The sequence below is a fragment of the Heloderma suspectum genome, chromosome 2 (assembly GCF_057233095.1).
Source record: "Heloderma suspectum isolate Gila_16-S chromosome 2, 16-S_ref, whole genome shotgun sequence".
Lineage (NCBI taxonomy): Eukaryota > Metazoa > Chordata > Lepidosauria > Squamata > Helodermatidae > Heloderma > Heloderma suspectum.
Window position 1 is genome coordinate 404,033,071 of NC_139459.1, and position 25,984 is coordinate 404,059,054.

At 49.4% G+C, this 25,984-nt stretch overlaps 1 pseudogene; it reads right to left on the minus strand.

Moving 5' to 3' along the window:
- Positions 1-6,211: 6,211 nt before the first annotated feature.
- Positions 6,212-13,830, minus strand: LOC146356704 (H-2 class II histocompatibility antigen, E-S beta chain-like; annotated as a pseudogene).
- Positions 13,831-25,984: the final 12,154 nt, after the last annotated feature.

Below are 25,984 nucleotides of genomic sequence, written 5' to 3' on the forward strand. Positions count from 1 at the left end.
TTTGAACATTAGAAGAGCCCTGAAGCTGGATCAGACCAAGGGCCCATCTAGTCCAGGATTCTCTTGCCACAGTGGCCAACCAGCTCCCCCCTGGGAAACCCACAAGCAGGACATGAGAGCAACAGCACCCTCTCACTCATGTTCCCCAGCACGTGTTGCACATGGGCTCACTGCCTCTGGTACTGGAGGTAGCACACAGACATCAGGACTAGTAGCCATTGGTAGCCTCCTCCTCCAGGAATTTGTCCAACCCCCTTTTAAAGCCTGTGTGAAGGAGTCCTTCCTTTTATCTGTCTTGAATCTCCCACCAGTCAGTTTCGTGGGGTGATCCTAGGGATGGGGGAGAATTTCTCCCCGAAACTTCGGGGGGCCGAGTGCCAACGCATTCGGCCCCCTGAAATCGGCGGTGAAATTCTCCGCCCCCCCCCCCCCCGGGTAATGCCGCCGCCGCCATTACAAGTGCAGTAAAAAAAAAAAACGTGATAGGCTACGTAACGATTAACATAGCCTACCACGGCTAGATCTCCAAAGTCAGCCATGATAGGCTACGTTAATCGTCACGTAGCCTATCACGGGTGACTTTGAAAAAAAAAAAGCATACGCAAATGGCGGCCCCCATAGGGAGCCGCCATTTGCGTTCCTTATTTGGTCCCTGTAGTCTATGTAAAGATTTACATAGACTACGGCGAAAATAGTATTTGCGTTCCCCCTTATTTTTGCCGTCTTAGTCTACGTAAATATTTACGTAGACTAAGACGGGCCAAAATAAGGAACGCAAATGGCGGCAGCCGTAGCCGCCGCCATTTGCGTACGCGCGTGGTTTTTTTTTAAAGTCAGACATGATAGGCTACGTAAAGATTTACGTAGCCTATCACGTCTTTTTTTTTTTTTAAACACTGGAAATTGCGGCGGCAGCAGCCGGTCAGAAGACCGGCCACCGCAGCCGTCGCCACAGCCGCTGCCGCCCGGAAGATCCGCCCCAGGTAAGTCTCATCCGGGGGGGATCCGCGGGGGGGGCAGGCCGTTCCGACATGGAGTTCAGGGGGCCAAATGCACTGGCATTCGGCCTCACTGAGATCCGTGGCGGAATTCTCTGCCATCCCTAGTATTGTGAGAGAGGGAGAAAATGCCTCCCTATCCACATTCTCCACACCACGCGTAATTTTGTACACCTCTATCATGTCTCCCCGCACTTGCCTTTTTTTCTCAGCTAAACAGTCCTAGATCATAGAATCAATCATAGAATAGTAGGGTTGGAAGGGGCCTACAAGGCCATCGAGTCCAACCCCCTGCTCAATGCAGGAATCCAAGTCAGAGCATCCCTGACAGATGGCTGTCCAGCCTCGTCTGGAATGCCTCCAGTGTGGGAGAGCCCACCGCCTCCCCAGGTCATGGGTTCCATTGTCGTATTGCTCTAACAGTCAGGACGTTTTTCCTGATGTTCAGCCGGAATCTGGCTTCCTGTAACTTGAGCCCATTTTTCCGTGTCCTGCACTCTAGGATGACCGAGAAGAGATCCTGGCCTTCTTCTCTGTGACAACTTTTCAAGTACTTGAACAGCGCTATCATTATCTCCCCTCAGTCTTCTCTTCTCAAGGCTAAACATGCCCAGTTCTTTCAATCTCTCCTCATAGGGCTTTGTTTCCAGTCCCCTGATCATCTTTGTTGCCCTCCCCTGAACCCTCTCCAGCTTGTCTGCATCCTTCTTAAAGTGCGGTGCCCAGAACTGGACACAGTACTCCAGATGAGGCCTAACCAGTGCTGAGTAGAGGGGAACTAGTGCTTCCTGGGATTTGGAAGCGATACTTCTATTACTGCAGCCCAAAAGAGAATTGGCCTTTTCTGCAGCCACATCCCATTGTTGGCTCATATTCAGCTTGTGATCGACAACAATTCCAAGATCCTTCTTGCTTGTAGTGTTGTTGAGCCACGTATCCCCCATCTTGTAACTGTGCATTTGGTTTCTCTTTCCTAGGTGCAGAACCTGGCGTTTATCCCTGTTAAATGTCATTCTGTTGTTTTCTGCCCAGCACTCCAGTCTATCCAGATCACTTTGAATTTTGTTTCTATCTTCCCATGTATTAGCTATCCCGCCCAATTTTGTGCCATTTGCAAATTTGATCAGCATTCCCTGCACCTCCTCCTCCAAGGGCCGATCTACATTGCGCCCACCATCGCAACGAATTCGGTGTCCCATCAGGTTAAATGCTCTCGCATTAAAACGTGATTATTCACACTCACCCATTTTCCCCATTGCAGTGCTTCATCGAATGCATGAGCTCAGTTCACACCCGAGCTCTGTGCTGTTTTCCTGCTGTTTTCCTGTGCACGTTTGTCTGAGCTCGGATGCTAAGCGGGGTCAGCCCCAGTCAGTAGTTGGATGGGCGACCGCCTGGGAATCAGGCTTCCTGCACTGAGCAGGGGGTTGCTCTATCCCTTCAAATGAGACTAAGTTTTACCACCTCCTATCCCCCGCTCCGGATGTTTCTTTTTAAATTAAGGCGTTATCCTCGCAGAATTGGGGCTTCTCCGCAATGTTTTTTTTTCTAATTCAGGCATGATCGTCGAAGCTTCGACGTTGTGAAGCTTCACAACTTCGAAGATCATGCCTGAATTAGAAAAAAAACTTCGCGGAGAAGCCCCAATTCTGCGAGGATAACGCCTTAATTTAAAAAGAAACATCTGGAGCGGGGGATAGGAGGGGGTAAAACTTAGTCTCATTTGAAGGGATAGAGCAACCCCCTGCTCAGTGCCGGAAGCCTGAGCTCACACATTCGATGCTAAGGAAGCTATGCGATCAGCAGCCGGAAGAAGACATGGGCCCATCAAGAGCTGTGACTGGACGGGAGGGAAATACAAACGCTGCCCTATATGGACAGGTGGGGGAGGGGACTACGACCAGATACAGTAGCGAAGGAAGAAAATCAGAGCACATTAAGGGGAAATACTGGGATATTAGGGTATTGAAAGCGGGAACATGGAAGTGGAAAATTCCAGTTCCAATTCGAGGCGGGTACTGCATAGTGTGAAAGGTGGGCAGTGAAACCTCATTGGAAGCGAAAAAAGGCAGTAAGTGTAGATCCAGCCCAAGTCATTCATAAAAATGTTGAAGAGCACTGGGCCCAGGACTGAGCCCTGCGGTACCCCAATCGTTACCTCTCCTCAGTTTGAGAAGATCCCATTGATAAGAACTCTTTGGGTCCAGTTCTATAGCCAACTGTTGATCCACTGGATCATTGTTTCATCAAGCCCACTTTGAGCTATTTTCCTCATCAGGAGATCACGGGGCACTTTGTCAAAAGCTTTGCTGAAATCAAGGTATATTATGTCCACAGTATTCCCACAGTCTACAAGGGAGGTTACTTGATCAAAAAATGAGATCAGATTCGTCTGGCAGGATTGGTTCTTGAAAAATCCATGTTGGCTTTGAGTAATCGCTGCATTGTTTTCAAGGTGCTTACAGAGGGATTTCTTTATCATCTGCTCCAGAATTTTCCCAGGGATTGATGTCAGACTGACTGGTCTGTAGTTCCCAGGTTCCTCCTTTTTACCCTTTTTGAAGATAGGGACAACATTAGCCCTCCTCCAATCCTCTGGCACTTCCCCCGTCCTCCATGATTTCTCAAAGAGAATAGACAGCGGTTCTGAGAGTTCTTCTGCCAGTTCCTTTATTACTCTAAGGTGCAGTTCATCTGGCCCTGGAGATTTGAACTCATTCAAAGTAATCAGGTGTTCCTTGACCATATGCCTATTGATCTCAAGCTGCAATTCTGCTCCTCCTGTCTGTATTTCGCCTTTGCCAGGGGGGTCATAGACCCTCTTTTGGGAGAAGACTGAGCCAAAGTAGGAATTGAGCACCTCTGCCTTTTCTTTGTCATCTGTTATCATTTTGCCATCCTTATTTAATAGCTGAACCACCATTTCTTTCCTCTTTTACTATGCATGTAGATGAAGAAAGCTTTTTTGTTGCTTTTAGCATCACTCGCTAACCTCAGCTCGTTCTCAGCTTTAGCCTTCCTGACACCATCCCTGCAATTCTGTGCTACCTGCCTGGACTCTTCCTTTGTTGCTTGGCCTTATTTCCACTTCCTATATGTGTCCTTTTTTGTTTTCAGGTCATCCCTAAGTTTTTTGTGAAGCCACATTGGCTTCTTCTGTTGACTTTCTCCTTTTTTTCTTGTTGGAATTGCTTATAATTGTGCCTTGAGAATTTCCTTTTTTAAAACTCCCACCCATCTTGGACTCCTTTTCTCATTAGAATAGGGATGTCAGAAAATTTTGCCACGAATCTCGGGGAGGCCGAATGCCAGCGCATTCGGCCCCCCGAAATCGGTGGCGAAACGATCTGCCCCCCCGCCCCACCCGGGACAGGACGTACCTTGGGCGAATCTCCCTGGCGGCGGTGGAGGCTCCGGCGGCGGTGCGGCGTCAGTGCGACGGCAGCGGCAGCCGGTCTTCTGACCGGCCACCGCCGCCGCCATTTCCAGTAAAAAAAAAACGTGATAGGCTACGTAAAGATTTACGTAGCCTATCACGGCTAGATTTTTAAAAAATACCGTGATAGGCTACGTAAATGTTTACGTAGCCTATCACGGCTGAGTAAAAAAAACACAAGTGCGTACGGAAGTGGCGGCGCCCATGGGCACCGCCATTTGCGCTCCTTATTTTGGCACGTCTAGTCTACGTAAACATTTACGTAGACTACGGCGAAAATAAGGGGAACGCAAATAGTGTAGCATCTACACTATTTGCGTTCCCCTTATTTTCGCCGTAGTCTACGTAAATGTTTACGTAGACTAGATGTGCCAAAATAAGGAACGCAAATGGCGGCGCCCATGGGCGCCGCCATTTGCATGCACGTGGTTTTTTTTTTTTACTCAGCCGTGATAGGCTACATAAACATTTACATAGCCTATCATGGCTGACTGCAGGGACGCAAACGGCGGCGGCTACGGGCTGCCGCCATTTGCGTTCCCGGCCAGCCAGGATTCGCAGCAGGAGGGACAGGGCGCCTCCCCCCCAGCCAGGATTTCGGGGGGGAGGGACAGGGTGCCTCCCCCCCAGCCAGAATTTCGGGGGGAGGGCCGGAGCGCCTCCTCCCCACCGCGAATCAATTTCGTCATAAGGTAAGTGACTTTCATACATCCCTACATTAGAATCGCTTGCCATGGGACCTTACTAATCATTGTTCTGAGTTTATTAAAATCAGCTTTCCTAAAATCCAGGGTACGGGTTTGGCTACACTCGGCTTTTGCTTCCTTTAGAACCAAGAACTCAAATACAACATGGTCGCTTTCCCCCAGAGTTCTTGTAACGGCTACTTTACCCACTAAGTCATCTCTGTTGGTTAGGTTCAAGTCAAGGATAGCCGATCCTCTAGTTCCTTCCTCCAATTCCTGCAGGAGGAAGTTATCCGCCACACAAGTCAGGAATTTCCTGGAGGGGTCATGTTTTGCAGAATTTTTCTCCCAACAAATATCAGGGAAATTGAAGTCCCCCATTACTACTACATCATGCTTCCCTGAAACATTGGCTAATTGCTTTTCAAAGGTTTCATCCTTGTCTTCTCCTTGATTGGGTGGCCAGTAGTAGACTCCAACCACCAGGTTCCTTTTATTCTTTGCTCCATTTATTTCAACCCAGATGCTCTCGATGGGGCTACCAAGCTCCTCCTCCTGTATTTCTGTGCAGAGATATGTATTTTTCACATACAGTGCAACCCCACCTCCCTTTCTGTTCCTCCTGGTTTTTTTGAACAAGTTATATCCTTCAATTGCTGTATTCTAGCAATTGACTGAAAGAGAGCGGCTTGCCTAAGGCCACTTGGTGAGTTAATGGCAGAGGCAAGATTTTAACTGGGGGCTTGCTGATTCACCAATCAGTCTTTTAGCCAGTATGCCAAGGACAGAGAGGTCTCTCTCCTTGGTTCAGGTCTCAACCTTTTTACAAGGGTCTTATCCCGGTGGACCCTGTGGTAACAGGTGCTGGGAGATTCCTGGATAGCTTCTGCTGTGGGAGAAGGAGTGGGAGAAGAGTTGTTGTTGTTGTTGTTCAGTCGTTCAGTCGTGTCCGACTCTTCGTGACCCCATGGACCACAGCACGCCAGGCCTTCCTGTCCTCCGCTCTCTCCCGGAGTGTGCTCAGGTTCATGGGAGAAGAGTAGGCAGTCCCTATCCAAAATTCCTCGATCCCTTCCCCACTCATTTCTCTCTCACACACACACTCGCTTACCTTTCTTGCTCTTCAGGAAGAGGGAGAGTCCCATGGCCAAAAAGAGCACGCCCAGCATGGCCCCCATGGCCCCCATCCACTCTTTGCCCCTGGAAGAGTCTGACCTCCGGGGCTCTGTGGAAGGCGAAGGAGGGGCCTCACATGAGCAGAAGGACCAGGGGCAGATCTGGACTCTCATTCTCCAGATTTCAAAAGGAGGATGTGTTCCACACATTACACGCAGGCAGGGTAATTCTCAGTCCCCATGGCTGACCCCTCAAGGACTCACAGATTCCAGCTTAGGCCGTGAGGTCTGCATGGGTGACTTCCTGCAACAATTCTTCCCCACCCATAGAAGGGGGAAAATATAGAATCCCCAAGACGCTTTCTGGGTTCCCACTTGAAAATTGAAGCACTAAACTGGGAGTAAGGGAAGGGGTGTTCAGGGCCAAGTGGGAACAAAATGGCCTCTGCTGAGGGATGTGAAGGTGCCTGTAAGACACTGAAATGCAGCAGTATCTTACAGACAGATATGGGGTCTGTCTACTACCTATGGGCTAACTGTGGATGAAATGGGAGTTTCAAAACATAACAGCCTGGAGAGCATCTTATTCATGAAGTTCGGGGGAGGGGGGGATTTATTGCATTTGTGAATTCTGTGTGAATTCCCAGCTCCATGAATGTGTGTTCAAGACCCTCACCCGTCCGGAGGTCTCCTGCTGCTCTCTCTAAAGGCTCCACCCTTTCTCCCTTGCTGCCCGGAGTGCTTGAAACTGCCTCCCAGGACACCTGCCTGACACCACCTCTCCGACTCCCTCCAATTCCTGCCTCCCAATCCACTGATTCCCTGAAGACTTTGACACAACGCCCAAGTTTACAGGCCCTGTAATTAATCCCAGCACATGCAGCAGGAACAACCACATATTGCTTTCTCGTTCCCTGAAACAAGCACATGTCGCTACTCCTGACTCCACTTCCCTCCCATAAGAAGAGCCCTGAGGCTGGATCAGACCAAGGGACTCTCTAGTCCATCATTCTGTTCCCATAATGGCCAATGAGATGACCCAATGGGAAGCCCAGTTGCTGGGGAACATGGATCTGTTACCCCAGGATCCCTCCTGCCATTTTCCCCAGCAGCTAGGATTAAGAGTCTTGCTGCCTCTGCTACGACGATAGCAATATGCAGTCACAATGACCGTATATCACCAGCAGCATGTCCCAGCTCAAGACTTGAGCTCTCTGTATGACAATCCCTGAGAACGGGGCACCCCTGGAAAGTGTGCGGGGTCTTCCAGCCTCCTGACCGGGAGTGACACAGGAATGAAAAATTCCCGTCCTGTTTGCAGGACCATGTCTCCAGGGGAAAGGGGGATGGAGGGAGGCTCGTACCCCACTGCACGGTGATGGGCGTCTCCAGGCTGGTGTGCTCCACCTGGCAGGTGTAGACATCTCCCCACTCTGGTGTCGTCTCCAGCATCAGCTGGGTCTGGTGTGTCCAGTCTCCGTTCAGGAGCTCTTCCCCATAGGCGACCCTGTCCTTCTCCTCCCGCCCGTTCTTCAGCCACTTGATCTCAATCTGCAGGGGGTAGAAACTGGCCGCAGTGCAGAGCAGCAAGGTGTGCGGGGAGAGGGGGTCGTCCTTGGTGGGGGAGATGGAGACGGTAGGCTACACTGGAGGGAAAGACGAATATGAGTGAGACACCAGGGGGGGTGAGAGGGGGAAGGAAGAGAAGCTGAGAGAGATCCAAAGAACGGAGGAGGGTTTTCTGGGTAGACCTGCGTCAGCAGCATTCTCCTTCCCTCTGCAGCCAGCCAGACACCCTCCTGGGGGGACCACAGATAGGGCACGGAGGCCGCAGCCCTTTCCTGCCTCTCCCCCAGCACGTGGCTTTCTTCAGAGGGAAACTGAGCCTGTACAAGGAGGCTGCAGGCATCTTTCAGGCCTTGGAGGTGTTGGCAGGTGGGACTGTCACGGATTTCAAGACAATGGCTGGTTTTGCTGTATTGGCATTGCCAAGGCGGCTGTGGAGAAATGGGTAACTCCCCTGTCCCCTCCCTCGAAGCGAGAAAAGATGTCTTGTTCTGAAACGCCCACTGAAGCACTGCTGAAAATGCTGAATGATGCATGGCTGAAAATGTGGAAAGGCGAATACGTAAAAAATAGCGATTGCATCAACGGGAAGACACACAGAGACAGAAGCAGGTTCACAGTGAATTCTGGGTAAGTGATTGTCAAGAATGACGGCCTGCTTTCCGCCGTAAGGCCGGGTCAAGCTGTCACGTCGGATGCAGCCACCTGGGATGGTGTGTGACCTAGAGGCTGCTCGGCCCTCTGCGCAAGGCCGGGCGCAGTCCCTGCTCGTTGGGAAGTGCCAGCAGCTGCAGCTGGTGGGGAGTCCCAGCCGCTCGGAGGCCGGGGCGGCCACCCAGGGACTGGCCAGTGATTGCCTGAAGGAAAATCTGCCCTGAGTGGCCGGGGCTGGGCTTGCAGAGGGGGCTGAGGGCGAGCATGGGGTCTCCCTTCATCCTGGTGGTCCTGGACCTGCAGATGGCTGGTTGCTATCCGGGGAGATCCATATGCAGGTACGTTTCAGGCCAGGCCAGGAAGCTTTATTGTTTTGCCTGGGTGCGCGTTCATGAAGCTCTCTGCGTATGGTTAAGTGACTTGGCTTTGTACCCTCTTGTGGAACTTGCCACCTCCATGCTTCCCTTTCCCCTTTGCTTCTTGGTAAGAAAAATAGTAATAACTATTGTACTGAAATGTGTTTCTTTTCCCTTGAGGGCAGATTTTTTTCTACCTAATTTATTTATTATTTGATAAGCCTTCATGCACTGGAGTGAAATATTTGAACAAGACTTTCTTCTTCTTCTTCTTCTTCTTCTTCTTCTTCTAATATAAAGCAACTTTTTGGAAGTTCCTGGAGAAAGGAGACTCCCCTGTCCCATCATCCTCACGAATAACAATATTATTTCGTATTTATCACAGCAGAGAAGTTATATTCCTGTGATATCATTTCATAGTCTGTTAAAGAAGAAACAGTGTTCTGCCTGCAAAGGGGGGGGGGGGTTGACATGGCTGCACCCCCCCCAAACCTGGAAATTGTCTGTGTGTTTGGGGGGAGGAGGGGAGATTGGGTCACAGTTGCCGTGGGAACCCGGGGGGGGGGGGGCGACGGAGGGGCTGAGACTGAATGAGAATGAGGAGGGGGTGGGAAAGGAGAAGGGCAAGGAAGTCGGTTGGGGGGAGAGAAGGGGGGTCACCTTTCCCTCCCTCCCTCCCTCCTGCTGCCCCCTCAGTCCCTCCCCCTGCCCCCGACTCACTTTCCCTGCCAGGCACTGGCGCCAACACCTTGTAGTTGTGCCGGCAGAAACGACCCACGTCGGGCCGCTTGTACCGCAGAAGCTCCTTCTGGGTCCTGTTCTGGCCGTTCCCGGCCTCGGCGTCGGCTCCCCCAGCGGCGCGACGGCCGCGTGTTGCCCGCGGTGGCTGTCCAAGCGCACGCGCTCCTGCCGGCCGCGGAAGCGCCCGTCGAGGAGGCTCGCCTGCCGTCCGGTCCCGGTCGTGTCGCGGCACTCGGACTTCCCCTGGGCCAGGAGCTGGGGGGCTGCAGGAGGAGGAGGAGGAGGAGACCCCGAGAGCCTGCGGAGAACGCGTGGGGGGCCGGGGGGCATCACGCTCCTGGCGGCCAGCAGCCCGTGGTTTTTAGTGTATTTTTGGTCTTTGCTGATAGATAGATAGATAGATAGATAGATAGATAGATAGATAGATAGATAGATAGATAGATAACTGCTCCCCATGGAAAACTGCTTCAGAAGTTTCGGGATGTTACTGTTGTTGTCATCTGACTGTAGCAGATCCACCTCCAAGGACCACAGAGGCCAGAACGCAGCAGCCTGTTCTTCCCCCACGGCCTGATTTTAGATTAGAAGCTCTTTGGGGCAGGGACCTACACTCCAGTTCTCTGCACAGGCCCAGACACAGTGGAGAGGATGCACTTATATTTGCATGGGTGATGTCCAAGTAGCATCTCATACACACACACACACCCCCAGAACCACATCTGGGACAAGGTGCGCATCTCTGCCCGTGAAGCCACAACCTGGTGTCTTGAATGGACTGTTGGATTAGGACCAGAAATGCCCATCCCTCCTTAGTCTTGGAAGTCCCAAGGTGACCTGAATTGTGTGTGTGTGGGGGGGGGGGGATTTAGCAGGAGGGGGTTCAAACATTGCCTCCCTGCAACAACCTCTGGCACCACTCTTGAGGTTTTGGTGGACTCCACAATGAACGTGTTGCCCCAGTGCGCAGCTGCTGTGAAAGAGGCAAGTCCTGCGTTAGGCATAATTTGGAAAGGAACGGAAAAAATGACTGCCAAGACCATAGTGCCCATATACAAGTCTACGATGAGACCACGCTTGGAATACTGTGTAGGATTCTGGTCACCACACCTGAAATGGTTATTGTAGAGTTGGGAAAGGGCAACTAAAATGATCCAGGCGCTGGAGCAACTCCCCTGTTGAGGGAGGGTTACGAAGTGTCTGGGACTGCCTAGCTTAGAGAAAAGGCGACAGAGGGGAGACAGAATAGATACACAATTATGCATTGTGTGGAGAAAGTGCAGAGGGAGACCTATTCTCCCTCTCTCACAGTACTAGAACCCGGGGTTGTCTCATAAAACTGATTGGTGGGAGATTCAGGACAGAGAAAAGGAACGACTTCTTCATGCAGCACAGAGTTCAACTACGGAATTCACTACCACAAACCGTAGTGAGGGCCACCAATTTGAACGGCTATAAAAGGGGATGGGACAAATTCCTGGAGGAGGAGGAGGCTACCAGTGGCTACTAGTCCTGATGGCTTTATGCTACCTCCGGTATCAGAGACAGTGAGCCTAGGTGCAACACGTGCTGGGGAACATGGGTGGGAGGGTGCTGTTGCTCTCGTGTCCTGCTTGTGGGTTTCCCAGGGGAGCAGCTGGTTGCCCACTGTGGGAAGAGAATCCTGGACTAGACAGGCCCTTGGTCCGATCCAGCCTCAGGCCTCTTCTTATGTTCATGCTTCTAGAGCAGCCTATCCAATCTGGCGCCCTCCAGATGAGTTGGACCGCAACTCTGATCATTCTCTGCCAGGCAGAAGTTCAACAGGCAGTGTCATCCCTTGTCACTGCACCTCCCTGCTGGGAATGTTCGATCCAGGTTGGACTTCTGCCTGTTCCCTTGGCTTTTCAAAGGCCTCTTGGCTGCTATCAGGGCAGGTGGTGAGAGTGGATGGAAGGGCATCTCCCCCACGTCTGGTGATCTTTCCTCAAGAGGAGGCTGCCAAGAGGGGGACAGATTATGGGAGGGGCTGGTTCTGTCCACTCTCAATGCCCCCCCTACACACACACACACACACACACATCCCTGCTTCTCTCTGGCAAAGCTCCTCCACCTTCCGCAGCTGCAGCTTGTCTCGCACAGAGATGCAGAGATGCTTCCTTTCTTGAACCTCTGCCTGCCATGCGGCTGTTGAACGGAATGAAAACCCTGCTGCCAGTGGGGAGGGGGAGAGACAGGTCATCTTCTGAGGTTCCTGGAGGAACCTGGGCAGCCAAAGTTGCCAAATGCAGGCTAAACGTCATGGCCCTTTTGAATCAAATGCAAGGAAAGTCTTCTAACTGCTCCCCTCCCCCTCCCCACCCCCTCTTCCCTGCCCTGCCCACGTCTTCCTTCCCCCCCACCCTCCCCCTCCTTCCTTCCCTTTCAAAGGGTCCTCCTAGGATCACCAAACCCTCTGGGCAAAGCGTCCCAACTCCTGTTGAGGGACCGTCTCCCTTCCCCTGGAGAGGGCAGAAGGGATGGGGCAGTGGTGGGGGAGGTCCTGAGGGCTCCCATTTCTCTTTTCCACCACCCTCCTCTCTCCCTCCCTGAGTCTTGGAGGTTTCCTGGATCCCTCTGCCCCTTTTCTCTCCACAGGTTATGCCTGTCTTTGGGTATAAGGTGGTTTCGTACTCAAGGAAGACTTATTTAGTACCCCATTGGGATGGTGAAAGGCATCTTTGAGAAATCATGGAGGACGGGGGATGTGCCAGAGGACTGGAGGAGGGCTAATGTTGTCCCTATCATCCAAAAGGGCAAAAAAGAGGAACCTGGGAACTACAGACCAGTCAGTCTGACATCAATCCCTGGGAAAATTCTGGAGCAGATCATAAAGCAATCCATCTGGGAGCACCTTGACAACAATGCCGTGATTACTCGAAGCCAACATGGATTTGTCAAGAACAAATTCTGCCAGACCAATCTGATCCCAGTTTTTGATCAGGTCACCTCCCTTGTGGACTGTGGGAATGCTGTGGACATAACATACCTCGACTTCAGCAAAGCTTTCGACAAAGTGCCCCATGATCTCCTGATGAGCAAACTAGCTCAAAGTGGGCTAGATGAAACAACAATCCGGTGGATCCACAGTTGGCTACAGAGTCGGACACCAAGAGTGCTTATCAATGGGACCTTCTCAAACTGGGGAGAGGTAACGAGAGGGGTACCGCAGGGCTCAGTCCTGGGCCCAGTGCTCTTCAACATTTTCATTAATGACTTGGAGGAGGAGGTGCAGGGAATGCTGATCAAATTTGCAGATGACACTTGGGTGGGATAGCTAATACTTTGGGAGACAGAAACAAAATTCGAAGTGATCTGGACAGACTGGAGCGCTGAGCAGAAAACAACAGAATGACATTTAATAGGGACAAATGCCAAGTTCTGCACCTAGGAAAAAGAAACCAAAGGCACAGTTACAAGATGGGGGATACGTGGCTTAACCACACTACAAGTGAGAAGGATCTTGGAATTGTTGTCAATCACAAGCTGAATATGAGCCAACAATGTGATGTGGCTGCAAAAAAGGCAAATGCTCTTTTGGGCTGCATTAATAGAAGTATTAGTAGTTCTCCTCTCCTCAGCACTGGTTAGGCCTCATCTGGAGTACTGTGTCCAGTTCTGGGCACCACACTTGAAGAAGGATGCAGACCAGCTGCAGAGAGTTCAGAGGAGGGCAACAAAGATGATCAGGGGACTGGAAACAAAGCCCTGTGGGGAGAGTGAAAGAACTGGGCATGTTTAGCCTTGAGAAGAGAAGGCTGAGGGGAGATATGATAGTGCTCTTCAAGTACTTGAAAGGTTGTCACAGAGAGGAAGGCCAGGATCTCTTCTCGATCATCCCAGAGTGCGGACACGGAATAATGGGCTCCAGTGACAGGACGCCAGATTCCGGATGAACATCAGGAGAAACGTCCTGACTGTCAGAGCAATACCAGAATGGAACCAATTACCCAGGGAGGTGGTGGGCTCTCCCACACTGGAGGCATTCAAGACGAGGCTGGACAGCCGTCTGTCGGGGATGCTCTGACTTGGATTCCTGCATTGAGCAGGGGGTTGGACTTGATGGCCTTGTAGGCCCCTTCCAACTCTACTGTTCTCTGATTCTATGATTCTATAAGGGTGTGGGAGTCTTTCTCCAAGCCCCCCTCCTCCCGCCACCCATCTCCTCTCCTCACCTGGGGGCTCCTTCCTTCCTCCAGTCCTAGGGACCCAGAATGGACCCCTCAGGAGCATCATCAGTGGGAAAAGCAAAGCCGGCCCCATGGCTACTGCCCCGCAAGGAGAAGGAGAGAAAAATCTGCCTCCAGCCCCAGAAGGGAAACGTTTTCATCTGTTAATGGGGGTGTGAGTGGTGCGGGGGACCATTGTTTCTCCAAAGTCCCGGAGACGCAGCTCTGCCCAGGCACAGAGAAGAAACCAGTGGGAATTCACCATTCAGCATTAGTTGGGGAACTAACTACAAAAACCATCTCCCCTCCATTTGCTATGAAGCATGCTTCTTGCTCAATTTCCACCATGATGTCATTTGCCCTACGCCAGCCATGGTAGCATTGTGGGGCTGCGGGGCTCTTCAACTCCCCCAGAGGGGTGGGGCAACCAGGGCAATTTGCCCCAGGCCCCAGATAGCAAGCCTCCCCCCCACACACCCCTGTTCCTGTGGGCACCATGGGACCCGGGCCTGACCCTTCCACCTTGCTCACCAGAATTCTTGGTATTTTGTTGAAAGTTTACATAAAAAGAGGAAATGGTATCTTACAGTGTAAGAGGACGCTGATTTTCAGTATGTCATTGTGACATACGGGGACTCTCCTCGGCCATGATGAAGGAAATATTTTACATAGTTGTGCATGAAACAGAAGAGACACTCAGTCATTTGAGGCTTAAGCTGGCTGTAAAATGTTGCCTTGGCAGGCAGGAACGGAGAGAGGCGCCTGCATAAGAACATAAGAAGAACCCTGCTGGATCAGGGTCCATCTAGTCCAGCATTCTGTTCACACAGCTGCTGACCCACTGTCAACTAGGAACCCACAAGCAGGACACAAATGCAACAGCACCCTCCCACCCATGTTCCCCAGCAACATGTACACAGGCTCACTGCCTCTGGTACTGGAGGTGGCACATAGCCATCAGGGCTAGTAGCCATCGATAGCCTTTTCCTCCAGGAATCTGTCCAACCCCCTTTTAAAGCCACCCAAATTGGTGGCCATCACTACATCCTGTGGTAGTGAGTTCCATAGTTTAACTCTGCGCTGTGTGAAGAAGTCCTTCCTTTTATCTGTCCTGAATCTGCCACCATGACCCCACTGGGTTTTAGTATTTTGAAAGAGGGAGAAAAATCTCTCCCTCTCCACATTCTCCACACCAGGCATAATTTTGTACACCTCTATCATGTCTCACCGCAAGGTAAAATCTTGCTTTACGTCTGGGCAGCAGGAGAGGTCAGATTGGCCAGGCAGGCCAGGTGGCCCCAGTTGCAAAGTTGTGGCAAGGAGAGAAGGAGCAGGGGAGGCTTCCAGGAGGGATTCTTTGGCAGAGCAGGCCACCTTGTTCTGGTCACAGGAAGAACTCCAGGCCTGCTGGGCAAAGTGTCCAAGGAGCGAGTGAATGGCACTTTAGATTTCCAGGCAAGGTGCCACTGGAGAGTAATTTTCTGTGGCAGTTACCACAGGGAAAGGCGTAGGAGTGGTGTGAGGCCCCCCGCCCACCTCACACACTCCTCTTTCCCTCCCTGAATTGACCATAGACAACAATGGAGAAAACCAGGATTTTAACCCAGCGGTGTGTCCAAACCCCTCTCCAAACAAGAGGTAGCAGCAAAGGCAGGCATCCCACTACCCCTTCTGACTTTGGGGAGAGGTAACGAGCGGGGTACCGCAGGGCTCAGTCCTGGGTCCAGTGCTCTTCAACATTTTTATTCATGACTTGGAGGAGGAGGTGCAGGGAATGCGGATCAAATTTGCGGATGACACCAAATTGGGCGGGATAGCTAATACTTTGGAAGACGGAAACAAAATTCGAAGTGATCTGGACAGACTGGAGCACTGGGCAGAAAACAACAGAATGGCATTTAATAGGGATAAATGCCAAGTTCTGCACCTAGGAAAAAGAAACCAAAGGCACAGTTACAAGATGGGGGATACGTGGCTCAGCAACACTACAAGCGAGAAGGATCTTGGAATTGTTGTCAATCACAAGCTGAATATGAGCCAACAATGTGATGTGGCTGCAAAAAGGGCCAATGCTACTTGGGGCTGCATTCATAGAAGCATCGCTTCCAAATCCCAGGAAGTACTAGTTCCCCTCTCCTCAGCACTGGTTAGGCCTCATCTGGAGTACTGTGTCCAGTTCTGGGCACCACACTTGAAAAAGGATGCAGACAAACTGGAGAGGGTTCAGAGGAGGGCACTGAAGATGATCAGGGGACTGGAAACAAAGCCCTATGAAGAGAGACTGAAAGAACTGGGCATGTTTAGCCTTGAGAAGAGAAGACTGGGGGGAGATAGGATAGCGCTCTTCAAGTACTTGAAAGGTTGTCACAGAGAGGAAGGCCAGGATCTCTTCTCGATCATCCCAGAATGCAGGACACGGAATAATGGGCTCAAGTGACAGGAAGCCAGATTCCGGCTGAACATCAGGAAAAACGTCCTGACTGTGAGAGCAATACGACAATGGAAACAATTACCTGGGGAGGTGGTGGGCTCTCCCATGCTGGAGGCCTTCAAGATGAGGCTGGACAGCCACCTGTCAGGGATGCTCTGACTTGGATTCCTGCATTGAGCAGGGGGTTGGACTCAATGGCCTTGTAGGCCCCTTCCAACCCTACTATTCTATGATTCTATGATTCTTTCAGTTCAGTTCTGTTCAGTTCATTTATTTATTTTCATTTCTAATTCAACCTTTTTAGAAATGCCACAGCAATGCCAATTCCATTCAGTGTCCCCATATTGGCAGGGGGGCTCTGTCTGAGAGCATGGCTTACAACAGCCCTGCAATGTAGTCCATTGTTTGAGGTTGGGCTGATGCTGCTTTGGGTTCCCACCTGAAGCCTCCTTCTCCTTCACTGGCATGGATGCCTTGTTATTTTCAATGTTCCATACTGTCCCGCAATAAGAAATACTAATAAAAGCTGCATTCTTCACATAAAATAAGACCGGCATTAGAAGGTCTTTGCTGGTACCTTTTATTTGAGGGGAGAGGTTTGTTTGTTTGTTTGTTTCAAGTTTTAAAACAAGTACATCCTCATCATTTATTGTACAGTCACAGACCCATTAAAACAAACAAATAAATCATAATTATTAAAATGTAGAAACATAAACATGGAATAATTACACAGAGTGTGATGCAAAAGATAAAACATGAGATATAAAATAGGAGTTGCAGTTAAAATGAAGAAATCGTCTTATGAGAGTTTTGGATGGAAAAGAGGAACTCAGCTATTCGCTCTGTCGTTGACTTGTTTATACCAGCCCCCAAAATGTCCAACTACCATTCTAATGGCCTTCCACAGCATTTCTTCATAATAGGGCAGAGTAGTCTATTACATTCCTCCCTATGGAGGCTACATTTAAAAAAGCGATCTAAAGTTCCAACTATTTCGTCTCCATAAGGACACAAATGATGCTCATATGGGGCACCCTGATAGTGCCCTTCCAATATGGCAGAAGGGAGACAAGTAACTCTTGCCCTGGAGAAGACATGGCGATACGTGGGGATGGTCAGTTTATCCAAATATCTGGCATATCTTGGGAATTCAAAGTTAAACCCAGATGTATATTGGGGAGCAAAATCTATGGGCATCTGATATTGAGTATGGAAAATCAATATCCATATTTTGATGTATACACACACACTTCATATTTATGGAGTAAAACTGATATATTCCTATGTAGGTAGCCACATTTTTTTTCTTTCTCTTTTCTTCCTTTTCTTTGGTCGAAAATGCATAATAAAACATAAGTTTAAAAAACCGTCTGGAGCCACATCGGAGATTTCTCGCTGACATGTTTTTCTCCTGCATTCAGAGCTGCATGAAGAGTTCAGGAGGATGCAGAGGTGATGCCTCTTTCCCCGTATAATTATTAAAATCACAGTGATGTATTAGCATTATTATTCCTGCTGAAGCTCAAGGGGTTTTGCTCCTCCCAAAGATCGCCATGAATCCACTGACATAAACATCTGATTCAAGAGCAACTTGAGGTGACGTCTTGCATCCGGTTGCTGAAGGATTGGTGCATAAATGCCTCCTGTGTCACAGAGAGCTTGGGAGGAGGCTTAGCACAGGTGAGGAGGACTGTGTGGGCATGAAGCTGACTTGCTATCATCCCCTGCAGATTGGAAGCCTTGGCTGGCTGGGCTCCATCTGCAATAGGAAAGCCCCCGAAGCCTCAGTGTTGCGCAGGGGCTTTGGCTCCTTTTCATTGTTCTTCTGATTAGTTAAGGGGAGCAGACGCAAGGACGGCGGCTGTGCCAGGCGTGCCCAGGATGATTCTGCTGTTGCTGCTGCTGCTGCCGCCCCAGAGCACCTGTGTGATGCTCGGGGCCAAATGCCCCTTGACTTCGCAGAGGGATGAAACAACACCACTGAATCATTACAGGCCAGGAGACCTCCTCATTAGCGGAGTCCTCTCTGCAACAGGAGCAAAGTTCTACCCATACTCTCTCAACAAGCCTCCCCCAAGCAGGCTTTACTGGCAAGTCATTGACCTGGTTCAGAAGACACAGCAGACCATCGTGGGTTGAGGGTGGCAGCGAGGGCTGGCCACCTTGATGAATATGCCACCCCTGGCTGAGGGCTGTCAGTCTGGGAGCCTGGCTGGGAGGGTGATGTGCCTGTTAAACAACCCTCATAACCCCCGGCATGTTGCCGTTCCCCTGGCCAGTTTTGCACGGCACGACAGGCACCGGCAACAACCCCCACTCAGGGGCTGCGTGTGTATCATGGCAGCCAGGATGCACCGTGGCAGCTCAGGGGGCAATTAGCGCATGGTGGGCTGCCCTGCTGTACGCACTGACCACGATGTGTGTGACAGAGTCACTGCTGCTCCATGCATTAATCTCAGAGCTCCTGTCAGCCAACATCGCCAGCCCCTGTCACAGAGAGGAAGGCCAGGATCTCTTCTCCATCATCCCAGAACGCAGGACGCAGAATCATGGGCTCCAGTGACAGGAAGCCAGATTCCGGCTGCACATCAGGACAAACTTCCTGACTGTTAGAGCAATACGACACTGGAACCCATTCCCTAGGGAGGTGGTGGGCTCTCCCATGCTGGGGGCATTCAAGATGAGGCTGGACAGCCATCTGTCGGGGACTTGGATTCCCTCACTGAGCAGGGGGTTGGACGTGATGGCTTTGTAGGCCCCTTCTAACCCTACTATTCTGTGATTCTATGTTTCTAAGAGAAGATTAAAGGGAGACCTGAGAGCGGTCATCAAATATTTGAAAGGCTGTAATGCAGAAGATGGAGCAGACTAGGTCTCTGCTGCCCCTGAGGGCAGGACCAGAATCAACTGGTGGGAATGGCAGGGAAGTAGATTTGGGCTGAACATTAGGAGGAACTTCCCATCCTGGCATCCCTCAGCCTTTGGGACTACAACTCCCAGCATGCCTGACCATTGTCTGTGCTGGTTGAGGCTGGTGCGAGTTGAAACCCAAAACATCTGGAGGACGCCACTTTTAACAAGCTGCTCAGCAGTGGAACTGGCTGCCTCAGGAAGTGGAGGGCTCTCTCTCCCTGGAGGTGTTTAAGCGGAGGCTGGACAGCCCCCTGTCAGGGATGCTATTCTTGTGTCCTGCTCTGCAGATCCTGCATTGAGCAGGGGGTTGAATTCGATGGCGTCCAAGATTCCTTACAAGTCTAAAATGCTATGATTCCTTTCCTAGTGATCCCCAACAGGGCATTTGTCTTTTTCACAGCACCAGCACACTAGATCGCCATTTTCACTGAGCTATGCACCACCAGCTCAGATCCCATCAGGTCAGGTTATGCTTGAAGTTGGATGTTTTGCCCCAATGTGCATCACACTTGCTTACATTGAACCGCATTTGCCCTTTAGATGCCCCACATCCCAGTTTGGAGAGATCCTTTGGAGCTCCTCACAATCCCTTTTTGTTTTAACCACCCTAAATAATGTGTCATCTGCAAACCTGGCCACTTCACTGCTCACTCCGAATTCCAGATTGTTGATGAACAAATTGAAAAGCATCAGTCCCAATACAGATCCCTGTGGGACCCCACTATTTACTTCCCTCCATTGGGAGAATTTACCATATATTCCTACTCTCAGCTTTGTTCTTTAACCTGTTCCTGATCCATTAGAGGACTTCTCCTTTTACTCTAGGACTGCTAAGTTTGCTCAGGAGTCTTTGGTGAGGGACTTTGTCAGAAGTCTATTTTTCTATCTACCAGATTACCCTAGTTACATGTTTATTGACACTGTCAAACAACTCGAGAAGGTTAATGAGACAACCTTTGCAGAAGCCGTATTGATTCTCTTTCCTGCAGGACTTGTCCTTCTATATGCTTGATAATTCTATCTTTATTAACACTTTCTACCAATCATGGATCACTGCCTTGTTGTGGTGAAGGGGCTTGCGTAACTCAGTGAAGCCATAAGCTATGCCGTGCAGGGCCACCCAAGACGGACAGGTCATGGCAGAGAGTTCTGACAAAATGTGGTCCACTGGAGAAGGAAATGGCAACCCACTCCAGTATTCTTGCCAAGAAAACCCCATGGAACGTATCACAAGGCTAAAAGACATGACGCCGGAAGATGAGCCCCTCAGGTCGGAAGGTGTCCAATATGCTACTGGGGAAGAGCAGAAGGTATTTCCAAGTAGCGCCAGAAAGAGTGAAGTGGCTGGGCCAAAGCCGAAAGGACACTCAGCTGTGGATGTGTCTGGTGGTGAAAAGAAAATCCGATGCTGTAAAGAACAATATTGTTTAGGAACCTGGAATGTCAGATCAATGAATCAAGGTAAGCTGGAGGTGGTCAAACATGAGATGGCAAGATTGAACATCGACATCTTGGGAATCAGCGAACTAAAATGGACAGGCATGGGCGAATTTAATTCAGGTGACCATCATATCTACTATTGTGGGCAAGAATCCCTTAGAAGAAATGGAGTAGCACTCATAGTCAACAAAAGGGTGGGAAAAGCAGTACCGGGGCACAATCTTAAAAACGATAGAATGATCTCAGTACGAATCCAAGGCAAACCATTCAACATCACAGTAATTCAAGTCTATGGCCCAACCACTGAGGCCAAAGAAGCTGAGGTTGATCGGTTCTATGAAGACCTACAACACCTTCTAGAACTAACACCCAAAAAAGATGTCCTCTTCATCATAGGGGATTGGAATGCTAAAGTAGGAAGTCAAGAAATCACTGGGATAACAGGCAGGCATGGCCTTGGTGTACAAAATGAAGCAGGACAAAAGCTAATAGAGTTTTGCCAAGAGAACACGCTGATCATAGCAAACACTCTTTTCCAACAGCACAAGAGACAACTCTACACATGGACATCACCAGATGGTCAATATCGAATTCAGATTGATTATGTCCTTTGCAGCCAGAGATGGAGAAGCTCTATACAGTCAGTCAAAACAAGACCTGGAGCTGACTGTGGCTCAGATCATGAGCTTCTTGTTGCAAAATGTCAGCTTAAATTGAAGAACGTAGGGAAAACCACTAAACCATTCAGGTATGACCTAAATCATATCCCTCATGAATATACAGTGGAGGTGAGGAATAGATTTCAGGGATTAGACCTGATAGACAGAGTGCCTGAGGAACTATGGACGGAGGTCCGTGACATTGTTCAGGAGGCAGCAACTCAATCCATCCCAAAGAAAAAGAAATGCAAGAAAGCCAAGTGGCTGTCTGAGGAGGCTTTAATTTCATGGCTACAGTCACCGTCTGCGGTGATCTTGGAGCCCAAGAAAATAAAATCTGTCACTGCTTCCATTTCTTCCCCTTCTATATGCCAGGAAGTGATGGGGCCAGATGCCATGATCTTAGTTCTTTTAATGTTGAGTTTCAAACCAGCTTTTGCACTCTCCACTTTCACCCTCAACAAGAGGCTCTTTAGATTCTCTTTGCTTTCTGCCATTAGGGTGGTATCGTCTGCGTATCTGAGGTTGTTGATAATTCTCCCGGCAATCTTAATTCCGACCTGTCATTCATCCAAGCTGGTGTTTCTCATGATGTACTCTGCATATAAGTTAAATAAGCAGGGCAACAATATACAGCCTTATAGAATCATAGACTCATAGAAGTAGGGTTGGAAGGGGCCTACAAGGCCATCGAGTCCAACCCCCTGCTCGATACAGGAATCCAAGTCAGAGCATCCCTGACAGATGGCTGACCAGCCTCGTCTTGAATGCCTCCAGTGTGTGAGAGCCCACCACCTCCCTAGGGAATTGGTTCCATTGTTGTATTGCTCTAACAGTCAGGACGTTTCTCCTGATGTTCAGCCAGAATCTGCCTTCCTGTCACTTGAGCCCATTCTTCCGTGTCCTGCACTCTGAGATGATCGAAAAGAGATCCTGGCCTTCCTCTCTGTGACAACCTTACAAGTACTTGAAGAGTGCTATCATATCTCCCCTCAGTCTTCTCTTCTCAAGGCTAAACATGCCCAGTTCTTTCAGTCTCTCTTCATAGGGCTTTGTTTCCAGTCCCCTGATCATCTTCAGTGCCCTCCTCTGAACCCTCTCCAGTTTGTCTGCATCCTTCTTCAAGTGTGGTGCCCAGAACTGGACACAGTACTCCAGATGAGGCCTAACCAGTGCTGAGTAGAGGGGGACTAGTACTTCCTGGGATTTGGAAGCTATGCTTCTATTAATGCAGCCCAAAATAGCACTGGCCTTTTTTGCAGCTACATCACATTGTCGGCTCATATTCAGCTTGTGATCAACAACAATTCCAAGATCCTTCTTGCTTGTAGTGTTGTTGAGCCACATATCCCCCATCTTGTAACTGTGCATTTGGTTTCTTTTTCCAAGGTGCAGAACTTGGCATTTATCCCTATTAAATATCATTCTGTTGTTTTCTGCCCAGCGCTCCAGTCTATCCAGATCACTTTCAATTTTGTTTCTGTCTTCCAAAGTATTAGCTATCCTGCCCAATTTGGTGTCATCTGCAAATCTGATCAGCATTCCCTGCACCTCCTCCTCCAAGTCATTCATACAAATGTTGAAGAGCACTGGGCCCAGGACTGAGCCCTGCAGGACCCCACTCGTTACCTCTCCCCAGCTTGAAACGATCCCATTGATAAGCACTCTTTGAGTCCGATTCTGTAGCCAACTGTGGATCCACCGGATCGTTGTTTCATCTAGCCCACTTTGAGCTGGTTTGCTCATCAGGATATCATGGGGAACTTTGTCGAAACCTTTGCTGAAGTCGAGGTATATGATGTCCACAGCATTCCCATGGTCCACAAGGGAGGTGACTAGGTGGTAGTAGACTCCCACCATCAGGTTCCTTTTATTGTCATACTCCTTTCCCAATTTTGAACCAATCGGTTGTTCCATGTCTGGTTCTGACTGTTGCTTCTTGACCCTCATACAGGTTTCTCAGGAGACAGGTAAGGTGGTCTGGTACTCCCATCTCTTTAAGAATTTACCACAGTTTGTTGTGATTCACACAATCAAAGGCTTTAGCATCGTCAATGAAGCAGAAATAGACGTTTTTCTGGAATTCTCTTGCTTTCTCCATGATGCAGCGAATGTTGGCGATTTGATCTCTAGTTCCTCAGCCTCTTCAAAACCCCGCTTGTACTTCCGGTAGTTCTCGGTTCGCATACTGCTGAAGCCTAGCTTGTAGGATTTTGAGCATCACCTTGCTGGCATGTGAAATGAGCGCAATTGTACGGTAGTTTGAACACTCTTTGGCGTTGCCCTTCTTTGGAATTGGAATGTAAACTGACCTTTTCCAGTCTTGTGGCCACTGTTGAGTGTTCCAAATTTGTTGGCATATTGAGTGCAGCACTTTAACAGCATCATCTTGTAGGATTTTAAATAGCTCAGCTGGAATACTGTCATTTCCGCTAGCTTTGTTGTTAGTAATGCTTCCTAAGGCCCACTTGACTTCACTCTCAAGGACGTCCAGCTCAAGTTCAGTGACCGCACTATCATGGCTATCAGGGACATTCAGATCTTTCCCGTATAGTTCTTCTGTGTATTCTTTCCACCTCTTCTTAAGTTCATCTGCTTCTGTTAGGTCCCTGCCTTCTTTGTCCTTTATCATGCCCGTCTTTGCACAAAACGTTCCCTTGATATCTCCAGTTTTCTTGAAGAGATCTCTAGTCTTTCCCATTCTATTGTTTTCCTCCATTTCTTTGCATTGTTCATTTAAGAAGGCCTTCTTGTCTCTCCTTGCTATTCTCTGGAAATCTACATTCAGTTGGATATATCTTCCCTTTTCTCCCTAGCTTTTCACTGCCCTTCTTTCCTCACCTACAGCCTCATCAGACAGCCACTTTGCTTTCTTGCATTTCTTTTTCTTTGGGATGGATTTCGTTGCTGCCTCCTGAACAATGTTACGGACCTCCGTCCATAGTTCCTCAGGCACTCTGTCTATCAGGTCTAATCCCTGAAATCTATTCCTCACCTCCACTGTATATTCATGAGGGATATGATTTAGGTCATACCTGAACGGTTTAGTGGTTTTCCCGACGTTCTTCAATTTAAGCCGACATTTTGCAACAAGAAGCTCATGATCTGAGCCACAGTCAGCTCCAGGTCTTGTTTTGACTGACTGTATCTCAAAAATGCTTCTCCATCTTTGGCTGCAAAGGACATAATCAATCTGATTTCGATATTGACCATCTGGTGATGTCCATGTGTAGAGTCGCCTCTTGTGCTGTTGGAAAAGAGTCTTTGCTATGATCAGCGTGTTCTCTTGGCAAAACTCTATTAGCCTTTGTCCTGCTTCATTTTGTACACCAAGGCCATGCTTGCCTGTTATCCCAGTGATTTCTTGACTTCCTACTTTAGCATTCCAATCCCCTATGATGAAAAGGACATCTTTTTTGGGTGTTAGTTCTAGAAGGTGTTGTAGGTCTTCATAGAACTGATCAACCTCAGCTTCTTCGGCCTCAGTGGTTGGGGCATAGACTTGAATGACTTGTGATGTTGAATGGTTTGCCTTGGATTCGTACTGAGATCTTTCTATCGTTTTGGAGATTGTACCCCAGTACTGCTTTTCCCACCCTTTGTTGACTATGAGTGCTACTCCATTTCTTCTAAGGGATTCTTGCCCACAGTACTAGATATAATGGTCACCTGAATTAAATTCGCCCATGCCTGTCCATTTTAGTTTGCTGATTCCCAAGATGTCGATGTTCCATCTTGCCATGTCATGTTTGACCACCTCCAGCTTACCTTGATTCATTGATCTTACATTCCAGGTTCCTCAACAATATTGTTCTTTACAGCATCGGACTTTCTTTTCACCACCAGACACATCGACAGCTGAGTGTCCTTTCGGCTTTGGCCCAGCCGCTTCACTCTTTTTGGTGCTACTTGGAAATTCCCTCTGCTTTTCCCCAGTAGTGTATTGGACCCCTTCCGACCTGAGGGGCTCATCTTCCGGCGTCATCTCTTTTAGCCTTGTGATACGTTCCATGGGGTTTTCTTGGCAAGAATACTGGAGTGGGTTGCCATTTCCTTCTCCAGTGGACCACATTTTGTCAGAACTCTCTGCCATGACCTGTCCGTCTTGGGTGGCCCTGCACGGCATAGCTTATGGCTTCACTGAGTTACGCAAGCCCCTTCACCACAACAAGGCAGTGACCCATGAAGGGGGCAATTATACATACGCTTCAGCAAAAGTGGACCAGATATCCAAATAAGGATCCATTCAAAGGTGGCATATACACACCACCCTTTCAGATATTGAAAGTAATGTAAGGTCCTCAATCCATTATCAACAACCTCCGATATGCAGACGATACCACCCTAATGGCAGAAAGCGAAGAGGATCTAAAGAGCCTCTTGTTGAGGGTGAAAGAGGAGAGTGCAAAAGCTGGTTTGAAACTCAACATTAAAAAAACTAAGATCATGGCATCTGGCCCCATCACTTCCTGGCATATGGAAGGGGAAGAAATGGTTGCAGTGACAGACTTTACTTTCTTGGGCTCCGAGATCACCGCAGACGGTGACTGTAGCCATGAAATTAAAAGACGCTTGCTCCTTGGGAGGAAAGCTATGGCCAACCTAGACAGCATAGTAAGAAGCAGAGACATCACCTTGCCGACAAAGGTCCGTCTAATCAAAGCTATGGTTTTCCCAGTAGTAATGTATGGCTGTGAGAGCTGGACTATAAGGAAGGCTGAGCGCCGAAGAATTGATGCTTTCGAACTGTGGTGCTGGAGAAGACTCTTACGAGTCCCCTGGACTGCAAGGAGGTCAAATCAGTC